The sequence below is a fragment of the Pleurodeles waltl genome, chromosome 7, assembly GCF_031143425.1.
Source record: "Pleurodeles waltl isolate 20211129_DDA chromosome 7, aPleWal1.hap1.20221129, whole genome shotgun sequence".
NCBI classification, from domain to species: domain Eukaryota; kingdom Metazoa; phylum Chordata; class Amphibia; order Caudata; family Salamandridae; genus Pleurodeles; species Pleurodeles waltl.
The window spans coordinates 267,007,206-267,026,715 of NC_090446.1; the positions used below are offsets into that span (position 1 = coordinate 267,007,206).

Consider the following 19,510-nt stretch of genomic DNA (forward strand, 5'->3'; position numbering starts at 1 on the left):
GGGCACCGGCACCTCAAGAACCGCTGAACAGGGCACCGCCGCCTCAAGCACCGCTGAACAGGGCACCGCCGCCTCAAGCACCGCTGAACAGGGTATCGCCGCCTCAAGCACCACTGAACAGGGCACTGCCGCCTCAAGCACAACTGAACAGGGCACCGCCGCTCCAAGCACCGCTGAACAGGGCACCGCCGCTCCAAGCACCGCAGAACAGGGCACCGCCGCCTCAAGCACCGCTGAACAGGGCACCGCCGCCTCAAGCAGCGCTGAACAGGGCACCACCGCTCCAAGCACTGCTGAACAGGGCACCGCCACCTCAAGCACCACTGAACAGGGCACCGCCGCTCCAAGCACCGCTGAACAGGGCACCGCCGCCTCAAGCACCGCTGTCCAATGAGCGCTAAGGGCACTGATGCTACTGAGTCCGTCACGGGCAGGATGGAGCACTCTGGGCACAAAGCCCCCTCCAGAACCAGTGGAGAGATACATCCACTACCTCTGTCCTTAGCAGGATGAAGCACTCTGGGCACAAAGCCCCCTCCAGAACCAGTGGAGAGATACAATCACTACCTCTGTCCTTAGCAGGATGGAGCACTCTGGGCACAAAGCCCCCTCAAGTACCAGTGGAGAGATACATCCACTACCTCTGTCCTTAGCAGGATGAAGAACTCTGGGCCAATGCCTCCTCCAGAACCAGTGGAGACTGTTATCCATTTGCGAGACTGTGGCTTTGCACTCCCCATGATTGAACAGTGGGCAACCCACCCACTGTAGAGACTTGAGAGACTGTGGCTTTGCACTCCCCAGGATGGAACAGTGGGCAACCCACCCACTGTAGAGACTTGAGAGACTGTGGCTTTGCACTCCCCAGGATTGAACAGTGGGCAACCCACCCACTGTAGAGACTTGAGAGACTGTGGCTTTGCACTCCCCAGGATGGAACAGTGGGCAACCCACCCACTGTTGAGACTTGAGAGACTGTGGCTTTGTACTCCCCAGGATTGAACAGTGGGCAACCCACCCACTGTATAGACTTGAGAGACTGTGGCTTTGCACTCCCCAGGATTGAACAGTGGGCATGTGGCCCTCTCATGGATTTGGCGTCGTGCACTCAACCGGCTGAGGTGCCCCCCTTTCCCTCCCCCTGAGGTGCCTGTTTTCTTGCTCTCTGATGCCCCTGCAGTGTTTTCTCTTCGTCATGGTCGGGGATATTGTGTGGGCCTCGCCCATACCGTGTGGGCCCAGTGTTCCACAGACTTAATTGGAGCACTACCTGGACTACTATGCTTGGTGTATATTTTGTTTATGGTGTATATATATATATATATTTTTGCCTACTTGATTTTAATATATTACAATGGTTCCACTAATTTCCTTTTGTCTTTGCATTCTTCCAGGGGGGTTGGGGTGTGTGACTATCATCTATTAATATGTATTGGTGTGTGTGTTATAGTGGGTGAGGGTGGGGGTGGGGGTGTTGCGTGTGTGTGTCCCTGTTTTTTCCCTCCCCCCTCCCCTGTGTCGTAGGTGCAGTAGTCACCGTGGTCTTCGCCGCCAGCGTTCGTGCTCCTGGTAGAGGAGCAGGAAGACTATCGCAGGGAGAATTTGGGGTTCCGGCTCCATGGTGTCCTAGTTCCTCGTCGGGTGTGTAGAGGTGAGCGTTTTCCCTTCGGAATCCTGTTTCCGGCGTGTTTTTATCCTCGGTGAATCCGCCCCGGAAAAGGTGGCGGATTGGCCTGTTGTGAGATTGTGGGCGGTACTTTGTCTTCCGCCTGTCTGTTGGCGGTGACCGCCAAGCTGTTTGTTTGTACCGCCGTGGCGGTCGGAGTGTTAAAGTGGCTGTCTTTGCTGGCGGTTTCCGCCACGGTCGTAATTGCTAATTTTTTACCGCCGGCCTGTTGGCGGTCTTACCGCCGCTTTAACACCGACCGCCAGGGTTGTAATGACCACCAGAGTGTCTTGTCACTGTTGCAAAGCAAGTAATGAAAGTAAATATCGAGTGAGAAATGCTGACCATTTTACCATGCAAAATTAGAACACAAAAAGGCAGCTAGTTTCCAATCTTCCACAGTGTGGAGAGCATTTGAAATAGAGTCCACTTTATCAATCAATTGTAGTTCCTTGAGTGACAGGAGGTTTAGTTCGTCACCACCTCTCAGACCAAATCTCACATGCTCCTTAACGTGTAACAGGAGCTCCTCAGACATGTGTTGGAGCAGAAAAAATGCTTGACTACTCAGATGCCTTCTGCAGATCATGTCCCACTCGCCAGACCAGTGGGAAGTCAGTGGCAAAGTACATGCCCTTGCCTGTTGCCACCCCTCATAGTAGACACACCCTCTGAGAGGGTGGGTACAGACATTGATGGTCCCCTGAACCCCAAAACTGCCCTAGGTAACAGGTTTACCCTGGTGTTGGTGGACCATGCCACACAGTATCCAGAGGCCAGTCTTCTGAGGATGGTGGCTGTGTGCCTGAGATGGCCAGGGCACTGAAGGGGACCTTTACTCAATTGGGCTTCATCAGGGAGGTTGTGACAGACCAAGGTACCAACTTCATGAATGCTTACACAAAGTACATGTGGGATAAGTGTGGGGTAACTGACAAGTTCTCCACACCATACCACCAACAGATGAATGAGGTTTTGATACGTTCAACAAGAGCTTGAAGGGCATTATTATAAGCCTGCCAGAACCCGGGAGGTGTAAGTGGCATGATCGCTTGCTATGCCTTCTTTTTGTATGCAGAGAGTTGCCTCAGAAGGGAGTAGGGTTCAGCCCCTTTGAACTTCTATTTAGCCATCTTGATAAGTGGAGCAAACTCCTAGGAACCCCGCCCCCAAGATCTAGTGAGCTACATGATGGCACTCAGGTCTCAGGCTGAATGCTTCTGGAAGGACACTACTGAGAATAGGGAAGCCAGCCGGGAAGTGCTAAAGCACTTGTGCAGCCAGAAGGCCACTTTGGCTAAAATGTGTGGGTTATGAAATGTGTGGAGTCCTGGTCCTTAACAGAATGGTGGACAGGACCCTATCAGTCAAGGAACAAAAGGGTGGGGTCACCTACTTGGTGGACCTCAAGACATCCATGATCCCTTAACCCTTAAGGTTCATGTGTGCAAATGGCCTTAAATCCCACTTCAAGAGGACCCTAGTAAACATGCTTCACATGAAAGATGAAGGGGTGGAGGAGGACAGTGAGCCTCTATCCAACCTACTGTCCACCAAAGATCAAGATGAGACAGTGAAAGGAGTTGCGCTCTCTTCTACCCTGATCCCAGAGCAACAGATGGATTGTCGTTAACTTGATGGGGCAGTTTTCCTAACTTTCCTCACTTAACCCCAGACACACCATTTGTGGTACCTATTATATTGTCACTGGGCACAGCATGCCTGCCAAAAAAAAGAACAGCATGTCGGACAAAGTGGGAGCCAGCATCAAGGAGAAAGCCTTCTAGATTCTGGAGTTAGAGGTGATTGAGCACTCCAACAGCCCTTGATCCAGTCCTACCTCTCCTATTGACTAACTCTGGGCTCCTTATTACATTTAATAAGTGCTGACTGCAGATTAAGAGAACAGGTAGAGATATGCTAATTAACTCAAATGAGTTGTAAATGAAAATCCACTTTAAGGGTAGAGTCATATAGTTAAAATTCCAAAAAGCTTGTATTTTCTTGCCCAAGTTGTGACTTTCTGCCAGTCTCCTGGGTCACATGAATGTAAATGTCTCTGCCATTGGCATTTGTGTATTGCTTCCAGACAGTGAGACTGAGGGAGCTGTGTAGATAGGATGGGCCATCCTGACAGGATAGCTGGGGGAGGAGCCAGTCTCACTTACACTTTAGAGGCTTTGCCCAAAGGAAACACAAAAGAACTGTATAGCAAGTTGGCCCGGATGTTTGTTCCCCTAGACAATTTGGAGCCTTGACCAGGGAAAGGAAAATAACAGACCAGAACCAGTTTATGGGGTAGGTCAGGGCATTCCCCTCACAAAGCCGGGCACTAGGTATAAACATAGGAACTTCAGAACCACTCTTCAGAGAACTCCTGGATCTGTGGAAAATTCAGAAAAATGACTTCCCTGCTACCAGAAGGACTGCCCTGCTGCATGAAGGACTGCCTAGTCTGGACCTGCTTGTCATTATCCCAGGCTACACAGAGTGACCCAAGGGTCAGTGGATGACCTCCTGTGTGAGCACAGGGACAGAACTAGCTTCTAGAAGCTTCTCTGTAATTGCCCTTCTGACCAGCTGCCACTGAACATGCCCGAACTTCCTGCTTACCTCTGCTGGAGTGAGTCTTTGAGCCTTGGCTGACATTAGTTAATGCTCCTCTTAAAAAGAAACTGTGAAAATCCTGAAGTTTGGGCTCCTTGTGAGTGCGAACGGGCCGAATTGGATAGAAACTCTGCCACCTGCAATGACCACCAACTCGAAGCCCCGGTGAAACCTGTTATTTTGTGCAATAACGGCCATTGGGCAAGACCTGCATTTTGAGCAACAGCAAGGGTAGACCACAAGGCCCACCAGCATGAAGCTCCAGTGACAATGGGCTCTTTGTGCTACAGCTATGACCACCTGCGATGCTTAACCTCCTGTTCACACCAAAAGCCTCCACCTTGCAGCTTCCTCTAACACAAACAGAAGTGTACATGCCAGACAGGTAACTCTTCAGCGAGACTAACCTGGTCCCTTTACCCGACCGATGTTCTATTGCAGTTGCCTGAACATGTGATCTTCCCCAAGTCTACAATGACCAGATAACCGCGAATGGTGCTTCCCGCTTCTTGGCATTAATTTCATTTAAAACTTTAAAATTCAATATCTCCAGTTCTACTGATTGGATTTAAGTCGTTCTAGTATCATTTTATTTATTACACTTTACTCTATTGTTCTAAATTGGTTTGGAATTGTTCTTGAGTTATATTTTCACTTTATTACTGTTTGTGCCTATAAGATAAGCCTAACTGTGTTTGTGCAAAGCTAGCAGAGGGTTAAGCACAGGTTAATTTAGGGACCTTTGTGGTTCATCCTGACAAGGATGGTGGTTGTTACCTGAGTGGGGTTTCACTTTCTACCCCCTCATCAAATATCCCAATTTCTTACAATTTTGTTATGTAAATAAGCAACAGAAGAAGTTGAGATAATATAAAAAAGGGCTCCTCTGTTGCCATGAAACTTTGAATTTTTAAATGTAAAAAGGTTTGGTACAGAACATGATTTAAAATGGTGGTCATTTCTTTCACTAATGCTATAATAGTTTCCCTGTTACATTTTGCTGCAATAAGCATGTTGTTTTAATTACAGCTGCATAATACATGTGTATTATTGAACATGGATGGTCCTAACCCCTTGGGTGCTGTGGACGAGCTGGTCTCAGTTGCTGTGTGCAGAGGATGAGACAAGCTCATCCTGCACATAGCCCATGGGGCTGGGAGGTGGAGGGTGTGGGGGGGGGTGATGGGCACTAGCACTTCCCCTTGGGCCACCCAGGCACACAGGGGAAAGGGAAGGGGAAGTGCTTCCCCTGCCACCCTAACCCCACCCTCAGCAATCCTATGACATCAGTGAGCTCACAGCACGCCAACGTCATCACATGCTGCTGGGGACATGCTGGAAGCATTTGCTTCCAGCGCAAGGAGGAGAGAGGATGCCCAATGGGTAAGTCCTTCTCCTCGGGAGGTGGTTGCGGGGGGAACAGACACCAGGGTTAATGAAAAAGTTTTTCCTTTCTGCGTGCCTCTTTTGAATGGATTCTTGTTCCACGATCACGGGAGAGGCCTGTGATCATAGAGCAGGAATCCACCCACTAGGCACCAGGGATTTTTTTTGCTTATTTTGGGAAGGGACCCCTTAGGCAAGCGTCGCTCCCTATGAGGGGGAATATTTCGTCTGTGTTTCGGCCCCCCCTGGGGGTTAGATCACACATTTTTTAGGTGATCTGCCCCAAGGGGGGTCGCAACACACTATGCACCAGGGAATGTTTATAATTATGTTTTAGGGCAGTGACCCCTTGGGCAAGGGCCACTGCCCTGGGGGAAAGATTTTTTTTATGTTTCAGCCCCCCCTGGGGCTAGATGAGCCATGTTTGTGGCCGATCTGTCACCCGGGGGGTCTAAACCCAGTAGGCACCAGAGATCTGTGTGTGTGATTCGTGGGGGGGTGGCCCCTTGGGCAAGGATCACCCCCTAAAATGGGCACATAACTCTTGGCCATTTCTGCCTCCCTTGGGGGCAGATCGGCCAATTACTTTTAGGCCCATCTGCACCCAAGGCGGGCAGAAGCCACAAAGACACCAGGGATTTTTACTTTGTTTTTTTTGTGTGTGGGGGTTGCCCCCCCCAAAGGGGGCAACACGATCTGTCCCTCCCTTGGGGACAGATCGGCCTATTTTCTTTTTTAGGCCCATCTGCCCCCAAGGGGGGCAGGCTCCACTAAGGCACCAGGGATTGTTTTGTTATGAGTTTTATTTTTGTGGGAGGGCTGGCCCCTTGGGCAAGGGTTGCTCCCCCAAAGGGGCGCACATAACTGTTGGCCATTACTGCCTTTTAGGCTCAACTGCCCCCAAGGGGGGCAAATACCACAAAAACGCCAGGGATTTATTTATTTTATTTTTTTGGTGTGGGGGCGCTCCCCATTGGGGGCACACACCTGTTGGCCATTCATGCCCCCCCTTGGGGCAGATAGGCCTATTTTTGTAAGGCCCATCTGCCCCCAAAGTAGGCAGAAAGCCCACTAGACAAAGGGAAGATTTCTTTTTTAAAAAGAGGGTGGGGGTATGGCCATATCCCCACCCCAAATAAATGGGGACAAAGTTGTTCTGCCCAACGGTGGGCAGATGGGGCAATTACCCACAATCCATTCCCGGGGGGGGCAGAAAGCCTACTAGATGCCAGGGAATTTGAAAAAAAAACTAAAAACAATAGTGGGGTGGTGACTAGCAACCAGTATGGGCATGGTTGTGCCCCCACCCCAACTGAAGGGGGTAACAGTCTTTCAGATCCCCCCACACACTAAAAGATATTATCCTGACGGCAAGCAAGAGGGACATTTGATTCCTTTGGGTTTTGATTTTACATTTGGGCCACAAGAGCTTGGCTAACTCTCAAAATTGTCCCACTTGGAATGGTGAGGGCTGCACTTTTTGGACTTTGGGACGCTGACAGCTGGAAAACTCTATGAGACCTAGACATATCTGAAAACTAAACATCTGGGTGAGTCCAGGGTGGTGTGCTTCACATGCACATCACACCAATTTCTCACCCACAATGCCTTGCAAACCTCCAACTTTGCTTCAAATCACACATTTTCCCCACATTTTTATGATCGAACCTTCTGTAATCTACAGGAATCCACAAAATTCCTACCATCCAGCATTGTTGCATCTATACTGGTAAAAATTGTGCCCCATTTTTCAGCCTAAAACCGTTTTTTCTCCAACTGCCGTTTTGGACCCGCTGTTGGTTCCCCCTCAATTTCAACATGTTTTTGGCTGTTCTTCAAATCACACATTTTCCACACATTTTTCTGATGGAACCTTCTGGAATCTGCAGGAATCCACACAATTCCTACCACCCAGCATTGTTGCATCTATACCGATAAAAATTCTGCCCCATTTGTCAGCCTAAAAACGTTTTTTCTTCAACTGCCCTTTTGGACCTGCTTTGGTTTCCCCTCAATTTCAACATGTTTTTGGCTCTTTCCTGTCACAGGCACGTGGCCCACTAACACAAGTGAGGTATCATTTTTATCAGGAGACTGGGGGAACGTTGGGAGGTAGAAAATTTGTGCCGGTGCAGTGATCCCACACTGAAATGTGGGGAAATGTGATTTTTTTAGCTAAATTTGAGGTTTTCTGAGGATTCTGGGTAAGAAAACACTGGGGGATCCATGCAAGTCACACCTCCCTGGGCTCCCTCGAGTGTCTAGTTTTTCAGAAATGTCTGGGTTTGGTAGGTTTCCCTAGATGGCTGCTGAGCCCAGGACCAAAAACGCAGGTGCCCCCCTGGAAAACACAGGTAGTTTTGCAAGTCACCCCATCCTGGTTTCCCCTAGGTGTCTAATTTTCATAAATGTCCAGGTTTGCTAGGTTTTCCTAGGTGCTGGCTGAGCTGGAGGCCAAAATCCACAGTTAGGCACTTTGCAAAAAACAGGTCAGTTTTCATGAGATAAATCTGATGTGCCCATGTTGTGTTCTGGGGCATTTGCTGTCGCTGGTACTAGACCTGATGAAATGAGGTAGGGAGGCAATGAGATGTGGTAATAACTTCCACTTTATTCAAGTATAATTAAGTACACCCCAGCCATCACATATGCTTCTTCTTTGTATATGATCTCCCTCTTCAACTCCACATTGGCTTCCATAGAAACTAAGAATGACATCATGAGCATTATGATGTTATAGATTCAATACAGCAAATATAGCCCAAACTTGATCCCCCACCTGTGTAAAGGAAAGTCCACAGGGAAGGGGCATCAATGGGGCAGCCAGGCACCTCAGGGGCAGGGGGTTTTGGGGATGGGGACTCAGGTCTTGAAGGGGGGTTCTCGGGCTTAGGTTTAGGAGGTGGAGGGGGTTTGGGCTTGCACTTGGAAGGAGGGGGAGTGGGCCTGGATCAGGGGGTGGCGGAGGGACCTGGGGCAACAGGGGGCTTCTTCCTCCCTGGGGAAGGGGCATGGGAATGGTAAGGGCGGATTGGGGCAGACTTAGATGAGGAAGGAGTGGACTGGGCAAGGACATGGGAACATTTAGGGGCAAGTCGGGGTGGGCCAGTGGGTTCAAACAGGTCAACATGGGAGAGGAAAAGCTTCTTAGGTGCAGTTGGAGGGGATCTGGAGCTAGGTCTGAGGGTGGAGGTTGAGGGAGTGGTTATATGAGGTGTAGGTGTGCTGGACATGAATGCAGGTGCCTGTTGAGTATGCTTATGTATGGTCGATGTGTGTGGTGTGGCTGTGTGTGAACGTTTGAGTGTTTTAGGAGGGGGGTGGACACAGTGGGAGAAGACAGGCTGCCAGTGTAGATGGATGCTGTGTGGAAGTCTGCAGGTCTGGTGAGTGTGCTGCAAGTGTCTGTGAATGTAGTCATGGTGAGTGTAGGTGTGGTGTCTGGGGTGCATGACTGGATGTTAGCTGTTGTGGTGACTGCAAGAATGGGGGAAGCAGCAGTGACTGAGGGTTCAGTGCATGTGGGTGTTCATGGTGAGGTGACAGGCAGGGTGGCGGGGAGGTTAACATAGTGGGGGAGGTGGATGTTGTTGTGTTTGCTTTGATATGTGGGGTGTGTGCCTGCCTGTGGTGGGAAGTGTGATGCTTGTGTTTCTCTGTGTGCTTATTTTGTGTTGATCTGTGTGCAGGGCTGTCTGTATGTGTGCTTTGGGAGTGAGGTGCTGGAAGGGGTAGAGGTGGTAGGAGGGGGGAAAAGAAAGACCAGGGACACTGGCTGCCGTCAAATAGGAGGTCAGAGCCTGAAAAGATGTCTGTTGGACAGACGTGGCACCGTGAATGCCTTCCAGGTATGCATCGCATTGCTGCATCTGGGATGCTAGCCCCTGGATGGAATTCACGATGGTTGTCTGCCCTACAGAGATGTTTCTCAGGAGGTCAATAGCCTCCTTGGTGAGGGCAGCAGGGCTGACTGGGGCAGGGGATAAGGTGCCAGAGGCGAAGGAGATGCCCACCTTCCTGGGTGAGCGGGCACGGGCAACTCGGTGGGGAGCAACTGGGAGGGTGGTGATGGTATGGGGCTGGCAGAAGACGACAAAGAATGGGTGCGCCCAGTTGGATCCGCCACCACCAGGGAGCTGCCAACAGAGGAGGTATCAGAGTCACTACCTCCAGTGGTAGTTGCCTCCCCCCTGGTACTCCCCTCGGCCTCCAACCCACTGGTTCTCTTGGCATCGGTCGACTCTGCATCCTTGGAACCGTGGGCTGCTGCATCCACACTCGCCAGTGTCTCCGCTCCCTCACCAGTTGATGCAAATATACACAGGGATACAAGAGCACAGGGGTGGGGAAACAAATCAAGAAAAGAGTGTGTCAAATCCTTGAAATAGGTACATTTTGGGACACAGACACTCCCACCCAGGTCAGGCACGAACCCACAGCAGACACAACAAACGTTATGAATGTGTCCCTGACTAGTAGGCATGACCTCAGAATACACTACATTACCATCCTGAAACACAACTCTGATACACTGTGTGAAGTAGACTCATGAGAGACTATGCCAAGCCAATACATCTACAAGTTCATGATACCACAATGAATACCTTATGACAAGGCCTACAGACCCTGCCAAAACTAGCTATGACAGTACTCCAAGGATGTGGAGGGGGGAAAGACTGCAGGGACACACTTGTCTAAGTGTGTGGCACTACAATGCATGCATCCCTCAGCACCCAACTACATCTATCAAAGTGGCATCACAACAGTGTAGATACTCACCCCCTTGTGGCTGCTGTGCTGCCCTCAAGCGCCCACCCAAATATGGATAGGCCACTGCCAGAATGCGAGCCATTAGGGGGGTCAGGGTCCGACGGGCACCCCTTCCTTGTTGGGAGGCCTTCCCCAGCTGGGCCTCTCCGGTCTTCCTGGCCCAGTGCCTCAGGTCCTCCCACCTGTTCCTGGAGTGGGTGCTCCACCGGTTGTAGCCCCCCAGGGTCCGCACTTCCTTGGCGATCGCTTGCCACAGGCCCCGCTTCTGATGGGCGTTGACTTGCATGGGACACACAGAGTAAAGAAACAGATGATAGTGTGGGTGCCCCATACACAAATGCCATGCCCGTTCATATTGACATGGCCCATGGAGACTTGCAAATGAGCAAATTACCAGCAGAAAGTGCCAGACACACTACGGCTGGGCAGTCACACAGCGAACACAAACGCATACAGGCAACTGCCACAATCACACACATCTAAGGATGACAGATAGCAACTCATCTGCTCCTCTGGTTGCCCATACAACTTTGCATACAGGGATAGGACCCCGTCCACCAGCTTCTTAAGCTCCTCCGCGGTGAAGGCTAGGGCCTGGTCCCCTGTCACACGTGCCATCTCAGTGACCAGAGTCAGGACACAGCAGCAAACGCAGTGGAGTTCTACCCTTCACGTAATCCAGGAGTCAAGTGTCAAGGGTCTGTCAAAATGGCGGTAGGTACTGCGGTGGTGTGCACCATCACCGCCGGAGGCGAACATGATTGGCCCAGGCTCCCCATTGACAACCATGTCAATTACTGACATGATTTTTTGATTCCCACATGTACTCATGGTTAGAGGTGTGTCTACACTGTGATGCCATTATAACTGAGCAACCTCAGCACACATTAGCCTGACGGTGTACTTCATTCTTTTTGTTTGTGTGCTTTACCTATGTGTCGCATTGTAAAAAAGTATAGTGGCATCATGTGATGCAAGTGTATGTTGAAACTTAAAATGTGTTCCTTCGAGACCCATGTGGCAAGGGAGGGCCCCATCTGTTTACAGACCCCTGGTAGATCTGGCCACCATTGAGGAACGTCACATCATCATTACCTACCGACTTAATTGAGCTACAATCCTTGACCTCTGTGCAGTAATGGACCCTGTTCTGAAGCCAGCCAATCAGAATCAGCATGCCATACCTACAACTGTGCAGGTGCTTTCAGTGCTCCATTTTTTGGCCACAGGCTCATTTCAGGTGACAGTGGGCATGGCTGCAGGGGTATCTCAGCCAATGTTCAGCCACATCCTGTCCAATTTCCTGGATGCATTCGTTCAACACTTGCAAACGTATGTCCAGTTACCCAAAGGGCTGATCTCACCACCATCAAATCAGGATTCTATGCCTTTGCTAAAATCCCCCATGTGATTGGTGCCATTGATGGAACCCACATACCCCCAAGAGTGAATGAACTGGTGTATAGGAATTGTAAGAACTATCCCTCCATGAATGTCCAATTAGTGTGTATTTCTGATCAATACATTTCACATGTCAATGCAAGGTTCCCAGGATCAGTACATGATTCATTTGTCCTAAGAAACAGCAGTGTGCACACATGATGGTACAACTACAGGGGGACAGAGCTTGGCTCATAGGTGAGTGTGTATGACACTGGGTCAGTGACATAGCTGACAGACAGGCTGTATGCAAATACAATGTGTGTGTTCAAGTCCTCTTTTGCCCACTTTTGCAGGTGATTCTGGATACCCCAAATTGCAATGGCACCTGACACCTGTGTGGAATCCCAGGACAGATGCAGAGAGGAATTATAATGTGGTCCATGGTTGTACTAGGAGGGTGATAGAGCGCACTATAGGACTCCTGAAAGTAAGATTTTGTTGCCTCCATCTCTCTGGAGGATCCCTGTGCTATGTCCCTGACAAGGTGTGTAAGATAGTGCTAGCCTGCTGCATGCTGCTCAGCTTGGCTGTGAGGAAAGCTATCCCACTTCTTGAAGAGGAGGGTGCTGTCCAACCTGCCATGCCACCTCAGAGGAGGGATGAGAGTGATGGTGAGGAAGAAGAGGCGGAAGATATCAACTCCAGGACCAAGCTAATCCAGCTATACTTCCAATGACTCTCAGGTACTGTTCAATGATGCTGATGTCTTCACTGCATTGTTCCAGTCTGTCTCATTTAATAAGTACTGTGGTGTCCTTTGTCAGTAACAATGCAAAATCATGACTGAAGTAGCAGATGCCAGGGAACGCAATTGTGTGTACAGTGTGCCATACTTCAGACAGTACACTGTGTTGGATCCCCTCCTGCAATAAAAGTGGCATTATGATGGTAATTCATTCACATTCACAATTTATCTCTCATATTGATTAAGGACATCGATTTTGAGTGTACAGGTGTATTTATTCAATGTCAATATATACTTGAGTGTTTGGACAGTGAAAGGGAGTGGGCACATGGTGAACAACATACTCAGGTACATATGATCAGCTGTTGGTTGCACAGGGGTATTGTCCCTGGGGCCATTGGAACATGATGAGATGGCAGTGGCCTGTCAGCAAGGTAGCTCAGTGGCACACAAGGAAGACAGTTCAAGGCAGAGTCACTTCCTGGCACTGGGCTTGGTCTTGGCTGGTGTTTCTGTGGGATATCTGGGTCTGTGGGCACGTTTGCAAAGGTGCAGCTGGGATGCATTGGTAGGGGTGCTGATGTCCTTCGAGTCCTCTGACAGTGCCACCAGTCCAGTGAATGCTGCATAGATGGCAGGGCATTGTCCTGGTTTTTGGTAGGGGCCTGCAGGTGGGTGGAGGACTCAGGCTGGCTGTACTGTACTGCAGCACCCCTGCAATGGAGGCCATGGTGACACTGAGCTGTTTCCATTGCGCCATGGCCTCCTGGTGGTGTGCTATCTGCAGCCTCTGATTCTGCTCCAAGGTGGACAGGATCTGGTCTATTCTGTCCTGGGAATGGTGGTATGCTCCCAGGACCTCAGATATCACCTCCTGGGCTGCTGCATCCATCATTGGCCACCTCCCTGGGCCACTGATGCCCTTCCACTGGCCCTAGCCCCTTGTGCCTGTGTCCCCTGCACAGGTGTGACAGTCCCACTTGCAGTTGGCCATTCATCATCCTGCCTGTTGTTGGGTGGAGACTCTGGACTCTGTACATGTGGGCAGTCAGTCCATGGCCTAGCGACACTGGTGTGGGGTCGTTTGGCCAGAGCTGATGTTGGTGGCTGTGTGGTAGGAGTGTCTGTGGTGTCATGGGTGGGGCTTCTGGAGGTTGACTGTCCAGGGGTGTGAGATGGACCTGGGATTTCCTCTGTGTCCAGACATCCCTCTGCACTCTCCTGAGTGGGACCTCCGTCTTCAGGTGGAGGACTGGCACTCCTTGACGTCTCTGTCCAGGTGGCATGGGTGGTGGTGCCTGTGTGTCAGAGAATAGAGATGTGGGTGTCCTGTACTTTTTTGTCAATTGCAGCACTGGTCAGCACTAATTGATGCTTAAATTCCCATGTAGTGGCATGAAAAGTCCCTTTGTGTACATTTAGGTGCATTTTTTGAGGGGGGTAGAGGTGCATTGTGGGTGCTCTAGTGCCACTAGGATTCCATGCAGTGGTAGGTGACTGTGCACAGGGGGCTGTATGGTGATTTGTTTGGGGGATTGTGGGCATGCAGGGGACTTGGATGTGGGTGTGTCGGTGTTGTGGACAGGGTAGGGGATGGGGTCCTGGTGGTAGTGAGGGGATGGGGTGATACATGCATTACAGGTGTGGTGACTGTTAAGGTTTTGTAGTTGACTTACCTGAGTCCAGTCCTCCAGTGAGTCTGGTGAGGCCCTCTGGGTGCAGGATAGCCAGGACCTTCTCTTCCCAGTCGGTGTATTCGGGTGGAGGAGGTGGGTGACCACCACCAGTCTTCTGTACAGCAATGTTGTTCCTGGATGCCATGGACCGAACCTTCCCACCCAGGTCGTTCCATCTCTTCCTGATGTCATCCCATGTGTGTGGATGGTTTCTCACTGTGTTGACTTTGTTGACAATCGTCTGCCATAGCTCCATCTTCCTGGCAATGGGTGTCTGCTGTACCTGTGCCCTGAATAGGTGTGGCTCAACCCTGAGTATTTCGTCCACCATGGTCCTTAGCTCCCTGTCTCTGATGCGGGGGTGTTTAGGGGGTGCCATGGTGTGTATTGTGGGTAGTGTGTTGTAGGTGTATTGGTGAGGGTGCTGTTGTGTGGTTGGGTGTGTGGCTTGTGATGGTGGTTGAGCACTGTATGAGTTTAGGTGGTGTTTTTGTGTGTGTGACTTGTGTGATGGTTAGTTCAGTGTATGCATGTTGTGTTGCCAATATCTATCGTGCTATTGGCATTCCAAAGGATTGTGGGTGTGTATGTGGGTGTTTTGTAGTGTTGTGGATGTGTGTCAGGTGTGTGGTTTTCAAAATTGCCAATGTGTGCATTTGCTGTTGGCGAGACCCATTGCTGTCCGTGGCAGTCCGGACCGCCAATGGTCGTTCGACATTCACTGTCCGCCAAGCTGATTTGTACATCATTATTTGGTGGGCGGGGATTTGTCTGCATGGCGGTGGCGGGTGAGGTGTACTGCCTTTCAGCCGTTGTTGGCCCTGGCAGTGGGTGGAGGTTGCAAGATTTTGGGAGGTTTGTCTTTTTGGCATCATTCTACGGCGGTGTGCAGTTCACCGCCACTGGCAGTCTTTTGTTCACCGACAGCACGGCGGTTGGAGGTGATTGCCGCCACGTTCATAATAAGGGCCATAGATTTTCCCTGCAGTTAACCTATCTTTAAATTGTATTGACCCCATAAAATAGCCTAACAACTTAATGGGCTCACCACCGTAACCCTTAAGACAAATATCCGGTATGAATAACTTTATCCTGGTCTTAGGATTTTTTTCAAACATATCTCTGGGGATAAGTGTTATTTTTGCCCCTGAATCAAACATCATGGGAACAGATACACCTTCAATTTGTACAATTTCTACTGGACCACTAATGCCATCTTTCACTTGTAAAATTATTTCCTCAGATGGAGAATCATCTTCAAATGTGACCTCTTGTAATTTCTTCTTTTTAAAATTAACACTTTTACAACAAGTGGTAATATGTCCTTTCTTACCACACTTTTTTACAAGTGACTTTCCATCCAACACAACCCTTGTAATTCACGTAGTGACCAAACTCACCACACCTAAAACACTTCCCTTGTCCCTTTTTCTCTTTACTATCTTTATTAGATTCTTAGTCACTACATGATCAGTTATTTGTTTTCCCTGACCAACAGATTGTGCTTCACTTTCTTTGTCACCAAAACTTGCTTATTTTAATCTCTTCAACACATGCTGAACTATGTTCACATGTCTTAGCAATCATTATAACCTCAATGAGAGAAGTATTTTATTCATGTCAAAAGGATTATTTTGCTTTCTCAATGTTACACCCTAACATGAATTGGTCTCTCAATCTTTCTTACTTCCCCCAAAACTGCACGTTGAGGCTAACCTTTGTAAAACAGTCACATACTCTTCGACAGATTCACCTGATTTTTGTATTCTTTTACCAAATTGATATCTCTCTAAAACTGTGGACATTTTTGGAAAATTATGTAGATCTAGCTTTTTTATGCAAATTTCATAGTCATTTAGTTCACCAGTTTCTTCTGAAGAGAGTTCTGGCAAATTTTTAAAAACCTCTTGCCCTTCAGAACCTAAGCAATGCATTAAAAGTGACATTCTACGTTCAGCGCTCAAAGAAGTACTGCATACTCTTGCGTAATGTGTAAACACAGATTTCTATTTCTTCCAAGGTATTTGTGAATCACCTGGAGAAGTAAAAAAAAGGTGAACAAGTAACGTTTTGCATAATGCTTTCGAGTACAGAGGTGGCTTGTTACCAAATGAAGTAAAATAATTAAATTATTCTACTTAAGTAATGTAAATACATATGCTCTTAAATGATAACAGAAGATGTGCTCATCATCGATTTAGAATTTAAGGAAAGCACAGAAAGTTTCCCAAACAAATTGTGCATTTGTCACTTTAAGGACATGCTTATCACCGATTGCCTAAAAAATGAAAGCACTATTTAAATATCGAAAGAAGATGTGCCTATCACTGATTTCCAACATTAGTAAGGCACAGGAAGTAACAAATGAAACCAAAGGTCTGTCGCTGTTCAAGGTGTGCTTATCACTCATGATAAAAGCTCAATAGGAATCGTGAAAGCATACTGTGAGATCGCATACAGGTGTGCCTGTCACTGAATGACGTGAAGTTGGTTGATACAGATTGCAACCAGCCCAGCGATACAAAATGGCTGCCAAAAAGCATGAGGATGTAATGTTCATCAGGAAATCTGGCTTGTTTTGAAGACGTGATGTTTTCACGTTTGTTTCTCAGATTAGTAGAGCACAGGCCACAAGAACACGAAGAGCAGCAGAATTCAACTAATAAAATTCCAACCGTTCTCCTGAAGCGTCGGGAACACAGCATGCGCCATAAAGGTAAAACCTATATTGATGTTGATGTTAAAAATAATAGCTAATTCCTTTACGCTTGACGAGTTAATGGTAAAAGCAAGGCTTTTGAGCAATACTTATGAATTACATACAGTTAGATGGGGTTCTCCATAAGTTGTGAGATGAGGTGGTGAAGACAGTGGCAGGTCTGTAACCTCTTCTAAGAACTTGTTGCCAATGAAATGAGGTACGGAGGCAATGAGATGTGGTAATAACTTCCAGTTTATTCAAGTATAATTCATTACAACCCAGCCATCACATATGCTTCTTCTTTGTATCTGATCTCCCTCTTCAACTCCACACTGGCTTCCATGGAAACCAAGAATTACATTGCAAGCATTATGATGTTATACATTCTATGTTCAGAATACCACACAAGTGAGGTACCATTTAGGGGAATGCTGAGTGGAAGGAAATTTGTGGCTGCTCTCAGATTGGAGAACTTTCTATCACCGAAATATGAGGAAAAAGTGTTTTTTTGCCAACTTTTGAGGTTTGCACCACGATTCTGGGTAACAGAACCTGGTGAGAGTGCCACAAGTTATCCCATCCTGGATTCCCGTAGGTGTCTAGTTTTATAAAAATGCACAGGTTTGGTAGGTATACCTAGGTGCTGGCTGAGCTAGAGACCAAAATCCACAGCTAGCCACTTTTCAAAACACATGTCAGTTTTCAATGTAAAAATTTGATGTGTCCATGTTGTGTTTTGAGCCCTTTCCGGTCGCAGGCATTAGGCCTACCAACACAATTGAGGTACCTTTATTGGGAGACTTGGGGGAATGCTGGGTGGAAGGAAATTTGTGGCTCCTCTCAGATTACAGAACTTTCTATCACCGAAATGTGAGGAAAAAGTGCTTCTGCCAAATTTTGAGGCTTGCAGAGGATTCTGGGTAACAGAGCCTGGAGAGAGCCCTACAAGTCACCCCATTCTGAATTCCTCTAGGTGCCTAGTTTTCAGAAATGCATAGGTTTGCTAGGTTTCTCTAGGTGCCGGCTGAGCTAGAGGCCAAAATCCACATCTAGGCACTTTCCAAATAACACGTCAGATTTCAATGTAAAAATGTGATGTGTTCATGTTGCGTTTCCTGTCGCGGGCACTAGGCCTACCCAGACGAGTGAGGTCGCATTTTATCGGGAGACTTGGGGGAACATATAATAGAAGAACAAGTGGTATTGCATCTTGTCTTTCTCTACATTTTTTCCTTCCAAATGTAAGACAGTGTGTAAAAAAGACGTCTATTTGAGAAAAGCCCTCTAATTCACACGCTAATATGGGACCACGGAATTCAGAGATATGCAGATAACCACTGCTTTCCAACACCTTTCGTTGTGCCCATTTTGGTAATACAAAGGTTTCCTTGATACCTAGATATATTTTGGCTAATTTCTTGGTCTCCTCCAGGGGAACCCACAAACTCTGGGTACCTCTAGACTTCCTGGATGTTGGAAAAAATGACACAAATTTGGCGTGGGTAGTTATGTGGACAATAAGTTATGTGGGCCTTAGCACAAACACCACAAATAACCAAAAAAAAGCTTGCAATCTGACGGGAAAAGGCCTGACAGCAAATGGGTTAATCAACCATTTGAGACAAAATTGTTTTTAAACAATGTAACTATGAAAATTGGTTTCTATCATAACTTTTTAAATGGTTTGTAAATTGTAGGAGAACATTTTCCTGCCCATGAATTAGTTTAAATGACTAATAAAATGTCTGCTGCATATTCGGCAATACCCAGGAAATAAATCTAGATGATTACATAGTTTTAAGCCTGATTCATTCCATGAATGCTGAGTCTTACCTCCATAATTCAGTTACTGTATTTGACGCATGACTTGGTGGTTATTGCATGGTTTTAGCTGTAACAAGGAGCACTTTGTTTTTCATGCTTTGGAAATGAGACTGGTAACATGTACGTATTAATGGCAGGAACATTTGTTTTTTTCTAGATGCTAAAAGTGGTGCTGCGCCTTGCGGACGCGAAACAAAATGCCACAAAAATTATATGAAATTATGCAAACTGCAGTGAGGTATGTTACGTTTTACTGCAAAATGCTTACTCACATGTTGGATGTGCGGACGCTTTTGCATAAAAGATAGGGCAATATCAAGCAGGATGCGAACAATACCCACCGGTGTTCTATTCCTTCATGTTATTCCCGGTCTCCCATGATATGAATTTTTAGCCGAATGAAATCACAGTTTTGAGATTTGACGTAAAGGCGTAATATCAAAGACATTAAGGCCCATATTTATACTTTGTTGCGCCACATTTGTATCTTTTGACGCAAAAACGGTGCAAAATTACAAAACACAAATGTATTTTGTAAGTTTGCGCAGCTTTTACGTCAAAAGATTACGCAAATGCGGCACAATGCGGCAAATGCGGTGTAAATATGGGCCTAAGTAACAATTGTAACTTGAAATCTTGGAAATTACAAGCTAATATACTGTGGAAGAGACAATTTCACCCACACCTATTTACTACAAAACCCACAATAAAACTGTGCTAATTGGTAGCTTTTAAAAAGGTTTGTAAATTGT

The 19,510-nt window shown here is 47.7% G+C and overlaps 1 long non-coding RNA gene across 3 annotated transcripts in view; it reads left to right on the plus strand.

Annotated features, from left to right (window-relative positions):
* LOC138304002 (uncharacterized) overlaps positions 1-19,510 on the plus strand; it is a 238,677-nt gene that overhangs the window by 18,597 nt on the left and 200,570 nt on the right. For 2 of the 3 annotated variants that reach the window (XR_011205480.1, XR_011205481.1), the window contains exon 2: positions 18,916-18,996. This is a non-coding gene — a long non-coding RNA (uncharacterized lncRNA). Of the gene's footprint in view, positions 1-16,845; positions 16,950-18,915; positions 18,997-19,510 lie in introns of all 3 variants that reach the window. The other variant, XR_011205482.1, reaches the window with a different exon arrangement.